At 40.3% G+C, this 14,809-nt stretch overlaps 1 protein-coding gene across 1 annotated transcript in view; it reads left to right on the top strand.

Moving 5' to 3' along the window:
• The first annotated feature begins 2 nt into the window (after positions 1–2).
• The window catches only part of DAB2IP (DAB2 interacting protein), a 210,784-nt gene continuing 195,977 nt past the window's right edge, over positions 3–14,809 (top strand). Inside the window, exons 1-3 of the mRNA XM_084493801.1 lie at positions 3–92; positions 533–630; positions 12,275–12,414. The gene's annotated coding sequence lies outside the window, so the exon portion shown is untranslated. The remainder of the gene's footprint in view (positions 93–532; positions 631–12,274; positions 12,415–14,809) is intronic.

Genomic DNA, 14,809 nt, shown 5'->3' with positions numbered 1-14,809 from the left:
TGCTGTGAGGAGCCGGGGGGCACCGACCCCAGCCCCCGAGCCTCGGTTCACCCCCCCCGCTCCTCACAGGCAGGGAGAGGGGGAATTGAGGGGTGAGGAAGGGGGTGAACGACCCCCGGAGGCACGGAGGGGAGGCAGGGGTGTGAGGGAAGAGGGCCAGGGGTAGAGGGTGTCCTGAGGGGTGGTCGCTGTGGGGGGAGGAAGGTTTGAGCCCGGCCTCGCGTTCAGGTTGAGGTGGGAATGGGAGCCTCTGGTTCCTAGCGGGTAAAGGTGGGTCTTGTGTGAGAGGATGAGTTGGGAGTAGTGTGCAAATTCATGGTTTTTTGCTTTTATCCACTCCTTTTAAGGAGTTATGCGCTGGTGCGTTCTGTGCCTCTTTCTGAGGCCCAGCTAAAGCGTGTGTCCAAAATGAGGAGGGAATTGAAACACTCCTAAAGAAAATAACCATTTCTGAGAAATACACCTCAAGTTTCAGATATTACTGCGGTTCTGACCTGTGTCAGGACACTGACAGTTTCCTGACCTATTGCAGGACACTGGTGGAGAGTTTGGAGCTTGAGTCCCCTTTCTGAAGACACCAAAGCTGTGATCCCTGCTGCTGTCCCGCAAGGCTCATCCCACAGGAACAAGGTGTGTGTAGAAACACGTCGTTACACATATGGTCTTACATACCAGTAGCGACAACAATATTATATGGAAGATGAGGGTGTCATCATTTTTCTCTCTCTTGTTTGCTGACCTTTGGGTCTTCTGGCAAATAGATTGCTTAGAATGCCTCAGAACGATAAAGAAGGAAGGATGCATTTGAAATGGGAGGAACAAGTTCTGTGAAATCACAGAGCAGATGAACTTTGGTGAACTCTTGTCACCAATGCCAAATTTGGCACTAGAAAAGTCTAAGCTAGTGCCAACAATAAGATCAGTGCTTTTAAAATTAATATGAATTGAGCATTAAAAAAATGTGTCCTTCTTGATTTACTTTATTTCAGCAAAGAAAAGGAAGCATCTGTTAATTTGCCCTATCATTAAACTAAAAAGTCTGCAAATAAAAAGCCTTTTATCTTACATGAAGCTGGTAACCTCGCTTTATTTGAAGCTCCAATATCTCAGCAACATGTTGTGTACTTATGTACAAATTTATGTTGGCATTTTGCTCAAAAAAGAGAAAGCCTTCTGTCTAATTTTAAATAGGCTCTCATTCCATTTCTTTTGCTGTCTTAAGACGTTTGCCAAGAAAGTTTGAAAAAACACAGGGTGGTGGTGGGCTGTGATACTATTCTGTGGTTTGTTACTGCCATCTACTGTTTTCTGCTGTGTGCTTCATACAGTATTTAATGCAATTTAATTAGTCTTTCCGTAAATACTGAAGTGAAGAAAAGGATACAGGATTACTGACAGGTAGGTAGTAACTCATAAGTGCACACAACAGTGAGATGAATCTGTGAATCGGTGTTAGAGTTAAATTAGATACGTTCTGTGGGCAATGAAGGCATGTGAAATACTATCAGACAAAGCCTGAGAAGAAAAATATGAAAAAATACAACCTTTACCTAATAATAGTATCTGAATGTCTTCTATCCTCCTTGTAATTTTTGTTTCAATAAATAAAGGAATTAGGGGATTTGATTTTTGTTTGGCTAGAAGACAACAGTGGAGTTGAAAATGGATTTATTAATCTTTAGGCTTTAAGAAGAGAAAAACTTCATTGGATTTTGCCTTTATCATTTCTGTGAGTAATTTTGATTTCAAACACAGAAGTTCCAGTCCATAATAATTCCTCAGTATCATTCCGTTCATTTACATCATCTTTCCTTGAATTCTAAGGTATCTGTAGACTGTTAATTAAAGCATTTGTGTGAGGTGTGCCAGCCTTGGAAACTCCAGTTCTTTGTCTTGTGTGGGCAATAGCTGCAGCTTTCTATTAGCCTTCAAAAGGGAAATATGGTACACAAACATACTGATTGTAGACCGAGTTGTTTGTAAATGTGATTTTTGCTTTCTTAAGGTGCAAAAACTGAGTGGTTTACAAAGCGACCTGTAGATGTCAGCAAGATACTAACCACAACTGCTGCCAATGGTAGTCTTTTTGAAGCATGCATTCAGTGTCTTGATTTTTGTCATCCCAGGCTTTTTTTTTTTTTTTTTTTTTAATTTAATTTTTTAAATTAAAATTTAGAAATTCATTAGTCCATAACTATTATGAAATCATATCAGAGGCTTTTCTCTTAAGTGTCCTTGTGACCTTAAAGAGATGCTGGATGTGGAATGTTTAATTTGCAAACCCCATTTGGAGCTGCTCATACTATGCAGAATTTTATGGGAAAACTTAGTTAAATGCTCACTCTTCTAAGCTCATGAAGTGTTGTGTTGTCAGTTTACCACAGGGATTACACATAACAATTTGGTAATGAGGTGTGTTTTTGTGCCTTTTTTGCTGTGTTTTTTCCCAGTTTGCAATACATTTGTAGGGACACTTACAGGTGTTGTTTTCCATTGCCGTTTATCATTCAGAGTTTTTAGGAGTGAACTTAATGTTAAGTATGTTAGGACATTGACTATATACTTAGTTACATATGTGTTTAAATACTCTGTTGAATTTTTGAATCGGAGCTAGGTCTCTGGAGGACTTCTATTTTACTTCATGTAATATATTTGCAGTAGGTCTGACTACATATGCTTTAGTTTTATTCTGAAGAACATTAGTTTGAATCAATTTCTCCTAAAACATCTAAAACTAGGCAAAACCACAATACTAATTCAGCAACATTTCCCACGTTGTAGAAGTCTGTGTTTCATTTAGTTGCCTATTCTTATATCATGGGATTATTTGTTTTCCGTGGAAACAGAACATTTATATGCTGGAATCAATAATCCCAAAATAGGAATCTGTTAAAATCAGATTTCTTTAAACAGAATAATTTTTCCCACGTTAAACAACACATTGTTTAAAATATCCTCGAGTCTGGGAGGTTAATTATCATTATGTTGTTTACACTTACAGAATACATATAAAAGAACGCTCAGAGCAAAACTTGTCCTGAGGGAATCACAGAATCATTAAGGTTGGAAAAGGCCTCCAAGATCATCTGGTCCGACCGTCCCCCTCCCACCAATGTCACCCACTAAACCATGTCCCCAAGCACCACGTCCAGCCTTTCCTTAACACCCCCAGGGATGGGGACTCCACCACCTCCCTGGGCAGCCCATCCCGATGCCTGACTGCTCTTTCTGAGCAGAAATGTCTCCTCATTTCCAGCCTGAACCTCCCCTGCTGCAACTTGAGGCCATTCCCTCTAGTCCTATCGCTAGTTACCTGTGAGAAGAGGCTGACCCCCAGCTCCCCACCCCTTCCTTTCAGGCAGTTGCAGAGAGCAATAAGGTCTCTCCTGAGCCTTCTCCGGACCAAAACCCCCCTTTTCCCTCAGCCGCTCCTCACAGGACTTGTGTCCCAGGCCCCTCAGTAGCCTCGTAGCCCTTCTCTGGCCATGCTCCAGCACCTCGATGTCCTCGTTCTGAGGGGCCCAAAGCTGGACACAGTACTCGAGGTGCAGCCTCACCAGAGCAGAGGACAGGGGGACGATCACCTCCCTGCTGGCTGCGCTGCTCCTGACACAACCAGGATGCCGTTGGCCTTTTTGGCCACCTGGGCACGCTGCTGACTGGTGTGCAGGCAAGCATCGACCAGCACCCCCGGATCCTTTTCCTCTGCACAGCTTTCCACCCACTCTGCCCCCAGCCTGTAGTGCTGCATGGGGTTGTTGTGGCCAAAGTCATAGCATACAAAGGAAGGATGAGGTTTGTCTTGGTGTTAATGTGTTGTAACGGGAAGAGGAGAGGGCTGCAGCAGGCTCTATGCTCTTGTTTTGCTGCTGGCAACATCTGAGCTTTGAATCAAAATAATATGTAAGACTGTATGCATAGTATTATTTCTGATGTAGCATGCTTTCATTATTAAAATATAAAGAAAATTTGATCAGCAAATTATTTAACTGCCAAACTATCTACAAGCATTATAAATATTTCAGAATTCTAACAAATCCTACAAAAATATATCCCTTTAAGTTCTCATATACATGTACATCCCATTAAGGGATATTAGGATCCACAAATACAAATCCAAAGGAGTCAAATTGTCTTTGCTGATGATATTTGCACTAAGATAATATCCTGGATTTTTTGATGTTCTAGAGCATTTTTTATGGTTCAGAGAGGTTGAGGCCTGAGTTTTTGCAACTTGCTGGCAGTTTCACATCTCATGTCCTGGCCCTGGAGCCTGGTTAGAGCAGGCTGTTGCTCCTCACACCTCACTTCTCTCATTTTTCATCCTGATGCTGTGCACAGAGGGATGTAGGAGCCAGCTTTGGTGTTGTGCTGAACTTCCCTTTCAGAAGGAACTATCAGCAGGAAAAAAAAAAAAAAGAAAGAAAAAATGATGTAACAGTTGGTTTTAACGTTAAAAAAAAATCCAGCTCCACATTTTCTTATTGTACTGAATGAATATATTTTAAAGCAAGTAAGAGACACTGAAATTTCCCAGTGCTCTCAGATAAGTTTCTTGTGAAACCTTTTTCCTATTCCCTGTGCCATTTCATATGCTAGTCGTGTGTGCAAAAGGTTTTACTTGTCATTTCTGGTCTTACCCAGAATTCAGCTGGCGAGCCAGTGCTCTTTTTGAATTTTCAGTATAATGATTTCTTTGCTTTTATAGGTTTGGCGAAAGAAAATTCATGTTTAACAAAACAGAAAAAGCCTTAGGTAATAGGAGGAAAAAAAGACCACTAGAACAAGTTGAAGTCATCAAGGTGCCCTTAAAGGAGCAGTGGAATGTCACTTTAGACTTCAAGAAACCCAGCCTCAGAAGAAATCCTCCTGTAGTATGTCACTGAAATTACAAGTTTGTCTCGCAGTCGGATGGCCTGGAGGTGTTGGCACTTGTAGCTACTGCATCACTAGAATTTAGGAGCAGAGCTGCATTTCCAAGCAACTGGCATGCCTGAAAGAGTTACTTGCAGAATAAGAGAAGATGGTGTTACTGAAAAAAAGGATATTCGTGTTGCATGTTTCAGTCTATTTAATATATATATTGAATTGTTCTGTATTTTAAAATAGAATAACTGTGTAAGATACTGAAAAGATTTCAGGACAAATCTTAATCTGCTGACAAAAGCAGCGAAGCCTCATAGGACTTCTTTTGCAAATGCATTTCTGACAGCAGTGATTCAACTGTATGGGATTCGTAAATGAACTGACAGAAACGTTAAGGAAACAGAGCTAAACACTTACAGTACTTCACTCGGTGTTCACACAGAAAGTGACTCTGAGCAGAGGGTCAGTGGCAGGAGGATTTGGTGAGTGGTGTTAGCTGCGTTGACAGACTGCACGCCAGTGCAGGTGGCCGTAGTTGTTTCATACAAGCACCCTGTACTTGTGGGCTTTTGTAGAAGGAAACCTGTGACAATGGCACACAATATGGGGTTTTTGGAAAACTTAGGTCATCAGTTTTACATCTTTTTTTTAAACACAGCATCATTTGTCTTCGGATTTTTTTCATATATAAATATATGTTTTAATACAAAATAAGATCATGTCAGAATATTCATAAAATGTCCCAGACCTGTGCTCATCATGTGCATGGCATCATTTTTTCCATAGCCAGGGTTCGTGTGAGGCTCAAGCATCTATAACAACCTTTGATACAAGATTTTAAGTCAGATGGGACTTGACTGACATTCAGAGATTTCCACAGATTACCAAAAAATATTATTTTTCTGGTTATTCCCGTGTCCGTGGCAGCTGTTTTTCTCTTCCCTTTTTTATTTTCTTTTACAAGTCTTTTATTTAGCAAGGCAGATCCGTGCCTCAGATTCACACTGCAATTAGAAATAGTCATGCAGGTTTCCACAACTAAAAGCTTATCATCTCACCAGAACAGCGGTGACATAGTTCAGATACTATCCTTAGGCTCCGGGGAACATAAATTCCGATGTCTCAGTCTAGATGTGGGCGAGTGAAGTCAGTGCCCTTCTTCCCTTTCCATATTGCTCCTCCACCTCAGACATGCCCTGTAATGCTGAAGTTGAACACGAGGAGCTCGCTGCGACCGAGCCGTGGCTGAGCTGTGTCTGGCTGTACTTCCTTTACTTAAAGTAAGCACAAAGGCCTGGAAGAGCATTAAATAGAAAAGAGCTAATTGATATTTTTGAAAATGTAGCATTAAGTAAAGCTGAAAGTTTATGAACAGGTTTGATAGAGACCCGTGAGACCCATGATGTGTTTCTATGGAAACTACGGTTTAAGGTTTTTATCTGATGAGATTCTAAAAAGAGAACAATCTGTCTCTTTTCTGATTTGGGTAGACAAAGTATAAATACAGCAAAATCAATCGCTAAGTGGTCTTTGGAAAGATAGCTAATGAAGCGCATCAGGATGAGAACTGCTGTGTAAATGTAAGGTGACATTTCTGTCTTAATTATTGCCGTTAATTATGTGATTTTTGGGACAGATTGCTGATGAGAAGCTGCAGCTTAGCAGTCAAAATATTTGTGCATGTTTCCATTCAGTTGCTGTTGTTGAATTATGCGATTATCTGTACTTGGTCTGAATGTGAGAGTGTAACACCCTGCTCGCGGTCGCTCATGGGTTGCGGGAATCTCTGGGGTGCATCTCTGCTGGTTCCCAGCCCTGGCTCCTCGCGTTTCTGCTTTCCAGTGCTGGGACTGGCCTGGGCCCAGGCTCTACTGTGGTGGTGGCTGGGCTGAGCGGCACCTCGTATTCCTCGTGGCGTCAGTCAGACAGGCTGGTCGGAGCTGAGGGCTGTGATTCACCAAGGCATTGTGCTATTTCTGTCCATGCTTCTCGTATGCACTTTGATTTTACTTTCTTAATCAGCACAGATCAGTTCACAGCCACCGAATTCATTACATACAATCTATTCATCCCCCCTTTCCACCAGGGCTTTCGTAATTCACGACGGAGACTGATCCTCACTTAATCAAGTTTTCACCCAAAGTCAGCGGCACCTCATGCCAGCAGTGATTAATTCCTTCACAGTTCCACAGGCCATACAAATAGCTTCATTAGGAAAGTAGCATATGGTCACGTGGAGAATTGGCTGAAGCTGAGACGTTTCCGTCTTTGATAGTCTTCTAATATGGAGTGCAAATGAAATAACATACCTATTTGTGCTCTCATTGTAATGAAAACAAATACTGAACTGAGGGTATCTGAATACTGATCTGTAGGGTCTCGATGCTCTAACACAGAAGGAATCGTTCCCTTCTGCATGGTGGGGGTTTCGTACATAGCAACAGATGGCTGGAACAAAAGCCCTGAGACTCGGCTCTTACCTTTTGTGTGTGTTGCTCCTTCTGTATGTATTGTAAACTCTCAGTAGAGCTAAGGTGTCTGTAGAGGTTATATTAGTGGAATAAATAAATTTGGAATACAGTGTAGGTATGCAGAAAATAGCCCGTTTTACTGAATCATATAAACACAAGCAAATTATTAAACAACTTGACCAAAAATGTGAGGGAAACTTTTTTTAAAAAAGCATAAATGAACTTACATTTTTTCAGCCTCAAATTAAAATAGGAAATAACATATTACACCAAAACAAAAACAAAAACAAAAACAAAAACAAACAAATGGAGTACTTGGAATTTTAGAAAAACCCTTCTTGAGATTTGAAGATTGTTGTTACAAATCTAGAGCGATGTGGATGGTTTAGGGAGGCACTCTAAAAGCCTCCGTGCCTGTGATTTGTCATTGGTTTTAGGGAGGTAATTAAAGCCACTGTTGTATTCGCAGTTCAGTTCTGGAGTAGCTTAGCCTGATTAGGAACTCACCTTAGCCCCTAGTTTCACAATAAATACAGATTCTTCCCTGACTTGATGCTTAAATCTAAGAGTAATACAGAAAACAGTAGGAACTGGTTTTCAGTTTAAAGACTTTTTTTTTGCCACCTCCTCACAGAACTCGGAGGTGCCTGCGTTACCTTTCCTCTTGCTTTGGCTCTTCATCTTTTATTGAGCTGCGTTTCACGTTTGCTGTTCTTTTCCTGTGGGTGATATATGCAATATTGTTTCACAAATATGTGGAAAATGATGCAGAGAGCACTGTTCCCTACAGCAGCTGCCAGGCAACCCTGAAGTTCAGAATTTTTTATTCTGACACAACTTCTTGATATTGGAAGCAAAATGTTTATGCTTAGACGAGTCTGACTTGCTACTGTAAACTTACTGGCTGCAATACACCAGGCATTTGGAGCTATAGAACAATATAAAAGGATTAATTAATTTGTCTGTAGGTAATTTTAAAGATCATGACAGTGGTTTATTGGGAGAAAAATTTACTGTTTCCATTGTACAAAAGCAGCCAGAAATAGGCTGGAGCCAGCAGTTAAACAATGTCTGTAAAATAAGGACGTTGCATTAGCTCTGTGAGACTGCTTAAGCTAAACGACTGAAATTATCCCTGGGACAGATCCACCATTCAAAAGGAAGAAGCAAACCCACACGAGTATCGTGCACTCCTGGCTTTCATGATTTCATCCTCAGTCGACTTCTGTACGCCTTCTCCCCAGAATTTAGGATACCTGTACTGGATTCTGGAAAGTTAAATTGCTGGCAGGGGGCTTGAACATGATTAATTACCACAATGAGAAATTGGAAGAGATTTTTTTTCTTCCCTGAGTTATAATGTGATTGCCGATACAGAGAGTTTAACCAGTAAAACATCCCATATGGTTGTGAAGGTACCAAGGGCCTCAAGTAATTCTTGAGAAAGAAGAAAGCAAGGAGCCGGAGTAGAAAGCAGGCGCAAGCTCCCAAACCTTAATCTGTGCAGAGTTTCTCTGCTAAATCTTTCTCTGCAATTAGCATCTCTGACATGTTAAGACAGAGGAAGAAATCTACCAAGTGAGGCAGTTGCTTTTCAAAAGTAATTTGCTCAATTACTTCTGCCAAATCAGTTAAGAAACTCAATAGACCAGAAGCGGAGGTCATGAATTATTTCACGGGCGCTGGAGGAAGCATGAAGGCAAATGTAAAGGTGCAGCAAGGGGTGAAATAGATAGCTGAGGTATAGTGTGAGGATACATTTCATTGCCGTGCAGAGAGAAACAAACCTGCACAAGGATATGTCCTGTCACAGGATGCAAATCTGTTGATAGAAGAGAAGCGAGATTCCTGACATTTGTAGGAAGCACACTTATTTTTTAAAGAGAGTTTTAGAATTAGGCAACAAAGGCTTTCCTTTCTTGTACTTCTGTGTGCTTTTTAGCTCTGCTGTGAAAGAGGAACCAGTGCCAGATTGCTTTAAGAAAAAAAAAAAAAAAAAGGTTACTGGAAGTCAGATTTAAATGACTGGAAGCAAGGGAGAAAGGGTTAAAGAAGGATTTTACATTGATTTCAGACACCTACTACGAATTACTGACAAGGTTGTATTAAGCATATGTTTTAACTATCCCCCATGCTTTACACCTGGCAGCTCAGACCTTGCCTTTTGATGCAGGGTACAGCTCCTTAGCAGCTAAATCTCCCGTGTTCATCTCAGCATGGTGTAGGAATGGTATCTGCACCATCAGGACGGTTAACTACAAGTCCTGAGTGAGCTGAAGTTGCGACAGTAATTCCAAATATATTGCGTGCAGTGTTTTATAGCAGAACAGGAGAGTTGTAACAAAATGTTTATCCCATGGAGCCAGCAAAACATTATTAGAAAGAAAATAGAAATGATTAAACTGCCATGGCCTCTGTCTGACTTGGTTGACAAGATCTCGTTGGCTAGAAGGTTAGATAAATGTGATGACTATGTTTAAATTACTAGATATGAGGATAAAGGAACTTATTAAGGGAAATTGATGTTCACAGTGAATCTCTCTAATAAAGCACTGCTTCTGGAAGCCCTAACACAAACTTTCTTTGGAGCTGTCAAGTTGGCTCTTTAGTCAAGGACTTTCATTGCTTGCCTCTATGCAGTGTTTGTTGTGCAGCTGATTATGTGATAACAGAACAGCTTCCAGGATGCTATGTGAAATAAATATTTTACTCTTATTTCTACTGCTTCAGCAGGACAATTCAATATTGATTACATTTGTTCTTACTAGTTGTAGCTACAGTAATGTGAGGAGGCCCCAAGAAGCTATACGCTAGTCAGATTTTGTCTGGAAGTTCTGTTAAAGATATATTGCTTTGTCTGATTCCCTGCTGGCCTGATTTGTGCCATTTTCTGAGACTTATTTAGAGGAAGCTTTTTTTTTTTTTTTTTTTTTTTGTGTGTGTGTGTGATTATTATTGTTAATTATTTCACTTACAGTAACAAAAGATGGTCTTTGCATTTACAGCGTGAGGGAGGCTTGGAGTGTACATAAACCGGAATGATCTGACTTGAGTGCTATTTTGGCATCTCGTTTTTATCTTTGGGTTGAGCTAGATGAATTGGGAGCAATTATTTTGTCTGTAATATGCAGTGCAGATGTTCCTGGAAAGTGGCTGTTTCTCTGTGTATGATCGCATTCCTTGCATTTCGCTTACAGCATTTCCCATATTCTATGTGGGCAAGGCTACTGAAACTATAGAAATTGGAAACTGAGCTAACAATAAGTCCATTAAATTTCTCATTGTTTGGACCCTACTGATATTCCACATTTTTGTTCTGTTTTGATGCCTTGTATCTAGGAAGTGGACATTGGTTTGCACGTCTCTTCTTATACAGCAGCTGAAGCTGTTATTTCCTCCTAAGCCTGCAATCTATTTCCTAAATGACTATTTTTGTTTATGGAGCCAATTTGCAAAAGACTTTAGGTCTTGTTCTTTATTAAGTTGTTGGTAAAACTCCCTCTGCCTCTGGTTAGAACGGAGTCAGCACTGACAATGGGTAAAATACCACTGCTTGCCTCTCCTTTCATCTACGGGACTTTGTCTTCCTAATGGGTTGCAAGCTTTCTCAGCAGAAATTGTCTAGCATTTGGAAGGGATTTATGTTTCCATTTCCTGTTGCATAGATTTCTTCTTTGACTTTTTCATGTAGGTTAAAAATATGCTGGAACCCTGTGCACAGAGATGCCTTTTACACTGCAGTAATTAAAGTCGTGCCAGTGTTTCCACTATAAACTGCATTTCTCAAGGTTTTATTACCCAGCTTCAGTAGTTCATTCTTGTAAACAAGATGTACACTCAGACACAAATTGTTTTGAAATGTGTTTTAAATGTCCATTTGCACATTTTTTGAGCTATAAAAAAAATGGGGAGAGACCTGAACAGTCAGCTGACTTTTGGTTGTCATAAATCAGAGAGAAATGTGAAATGGGGCAGTTTTTACCTAATGAGCCTCACTGCTAATGCGTGTCGTTGTCATTGGCTTAATATTTGTTTCTATTGTGATTGCAGAGAACTATGAAAACGAGGAATTTTTCAGATAGACTTTCAGCTTTGGTACCTCTTCTGGCAGCATGTGTACCAGGATGTACTTTAAAGTAACCTATGACTTTCAGCCCCCCAGCATACTGAATATCCCTGTCTGATACATATTTTCCAGTTCAGATTTTACAACTTGTATTTTTTTGCTTTGCTTATAGTGTATCTGAATCATGGGTATGCACCATCAGATTTTCAAACTACTTCAAGCAGTCTGCAGAACGCCTAATGATCCTCACCCAAGGTTAAATATACAAACTTCCTAGTTAGTGTACTGCTTAGAAGCAACATGCTCATACTGCTGTGAGAAGCTCTCTTTGCCCTGGACACTTCTGAACTGAGCTGTTTTGCCCAGTTGGCTTTGCCCAGGAGTGAGGAGAGCAGCTCCTGTTTCGCACTGGCTACACATATCTGTGCTCAGATTTTTTCTGGTAGCCTCCTTGTCTGCTGTTTTTTCAACTACAGTTGCCTACAACAAGAAAAGTACTGTGTAATTTCCTACTGTAACAGAAACATGCATTAATAGGAGAAGGAATCAAAACATGGAGCAGAATTGTAACCTAAACTTCCAGTGCATGGTAGAAAAGTAGAAACAATTTCAGTCTACTGTATGCACAGTCACATATATACATACCTAGATAGCTTTGTTGTGATATCCCATAGTTTACCACCTCCTTAATTTGAAGGTTTGTAATCTCTTTGTACTTGTGCTATTTCTGCCATACCCAGTAATTTAAGGAGAAGTCAGTCAGGAACAGCAATTAATTAGAGCTTGTCAAAATCTGGAAGGGTAAGTGTTTGTTAAATAACTGAAATGATGCAGTAGAAAATACCTGTTAAACAATGCTGTCTGTTTTTAGGTGCATCATTCTGATGTTCCAGATCCTAGCAACCCATGAGCAAGTGTGTTGGAACAGTGGAGAGGATGCTGATATCTGGCATGGAACAGGAAAAAAGACTCAGGAACGAAGAACGTGAGCTGATGGCACCTTCGGAGTTGGTATGTTACACGTTATCTGTGCTTTGAAAGCTGGCACAGGCCTGCAGTAAGTGCTTTTGAAAGTCTCAGTATTACTCTAGAACAAAACATATTACACAGGAATTGTTTCTTCTGCTTTCCGTAAAGCAAGCTGTGTGCTCTCTTGATATATTCTTTCTATTGAGCTGTTGCCAATACTACTGGGAAGAGACATGAAACACCATCTTTACGTACAGGTACTCAGTTTTCCTTTCCTTAAGGGTAAGTAGCAACTTGATAAGAGAAAAAGAAAGTCTAATATAGGCACCTTAAAGTAGAATTTTTACAAATAAATGAACATACATTCAAACTGAAAAATGTCCAAAAAAGCCATATTCTGTGGTTTTCCTTTTAATATTGAGTAAACCAAACTTGGTTATTCCTGTCCAATCAATTCGCGTGTTTTAGATGCTGGAAATAAAAAGGAGGAAGCCTTAGAGAGTATGACAAATACTGTTCTTTTAGGGAGTAAGAAAATGTATCAATAAAGGGAACCATGATGTCTGCATGTAATTTATGAACAGGATACAATCTGAAAGGATCTGGATACCTTCTGTTCTTTTATTTGTTCATATTGCAGAATTGGTAAGCATGTGCTTATAGTGCCCCTTGCCCATAGTTGCAACAAGTGCTGGATTGTTAAGGAAGAAAAGCAGTTGACTTCAGTTGAAAAGATTTGCAACAAAGAGGTCTAGCTGTACTGGGATAGCATTTTGACTGCCATGGCCTTGGTATCTTGTTGATGGTGCTATAAAGCTTCATTGTTAGAAGTGTCTCAAATGCTCTTTTTATTTCTTGAGCTTATTCTTACATATAGGCTTTCAACACCAGTATTTTCTGAATGATAAACTCTGGTTTGTTTGCCTTTGTATCTTCTGTATCCATCTCTGCCATCTCATAAAATGTTCGTTATATTTCATGCAAAACAACTGGGCTGAATGTTCATTAGATGATTTGAGCTGGTCTCCAGAAACAAAGCACAAGGATCCAGCGTGCTTTCCTGATCTCACAGCTTTAAACAAAGGATTGTAACCTCTGTGGTTCTGTAGTGCTCCTCTAATTTTTCTAATTTTTTTTTTTGAGACTTTTGGATGTAAAACACTATGTACATGTATTGTTTTGTTTATTTTTAGAAAGTAAATATTTATGCTTGTAGCTACCCAAATATTTTAAGAATTAGGCTGTGGTGCATCATGTAATTTAGCAGTGTGTACGTCTGAGATTAACAGTTTGTGGTTATTTTGGGGTACAGATATAAAAAGAGGCTCTTGAGGAAATATTTTAGGTGCTGCTGTCTATATCATATCTGTAACTATACTACCCTGCAGGTTGTCTCAGGTGGGAAAATGATTAATTCTTTATTTGTATTTCTGTTCATTGTTAGTCTCTCTTCACTTGGTTTGGCAGTTAGGACAGTGCAGTACGTTGCCATGTTTCCTACAGTAGTTTGCTGAAAATCCACAGCAACAAATGATGACATCAACTACGTTTGGAACTAATGAAATAAATAGTATGGAGTTCCTAATATACTTCCATATATTTTTTTTCTTCTATAGCAACTGTTGGGTTCTCTTTAGAGTATGTTTTCTCCTTTTTGTGTGTAGTGTATAGGATCAAAAGAATGTAAGATATGACTCAGGTTAAAGGGGACAGGAGGGGGGGGTCTCTAATCCAGCCTCCTGCTCGAAGCAGGGTCAGGTGTCAGGTCGGCCAGGTTGCCCAGGGCTTTATCCTGGCTGGTATTGAAACCTTCCAAGGGTGGAGACCACACAGCCTGTTCTGGAGTAGACAACAGAAGAAGAAAAGGGAGAGATTCATCCTGCAAACTGCTGTGGTTTCTTAAAAAAAGGATTTTCTCCAGTCACCCACAAGAGGGAGTTTAAGCTTTTTCTGTAGAGAAACAAAAGGTGCTACAATGTGCCATTGGTGCTGACTGTTTTCTGAAGATACCCCAGTGACAAGGGCTTCGTGCATTCATACCCCTCACCAGAAGTCACACGCTGAGGGAGCCGGTGTCTGCCTCATTGCTGCACATTAACCACGGGATCAGTTAAGAGAAGCTGTTTTCTTTATTTTGTCTTCAGGACAAGGAGACACGTTTGGGTTCTCTGTTGTAACTTAATTGGAGTTGTTGCTGGTAAATTGTGCATTGAAGCAATGTGGAATGAGAGCAAGGTCTTGTGGTGCTGCAAGTGCTGGCCTGCAAAGGCTAAGAAGCCTCCCTAACACTGGTGAATTTGGAACTTTTACACTGGAGGCATGCACCAGCTGTTGTTCAGGTATTTTTTCATCCTCTAACTAGAGAGAATCAGTCCAGAGGCTTAGCTGTGTCACAAGGAAATACAAGGATGAATATCAGATTGGTCTGCGGCCTTGA

Source organism: Aythya ferina (assembly GCF_964211825.1).
Source record: "Aythya ferina genome assembly, chromosome: 20".
Taxonomy (NCBI): Eukaryota; Metazoa; Chordata; class Aves; order Anseriformes; family Anatidae; genus Aythya; species Aythya ferina.
Note: the sequence above shows the minus strand (reverse complement) of the source record. Positions and strands in the feature narration are given on the sequence as shown.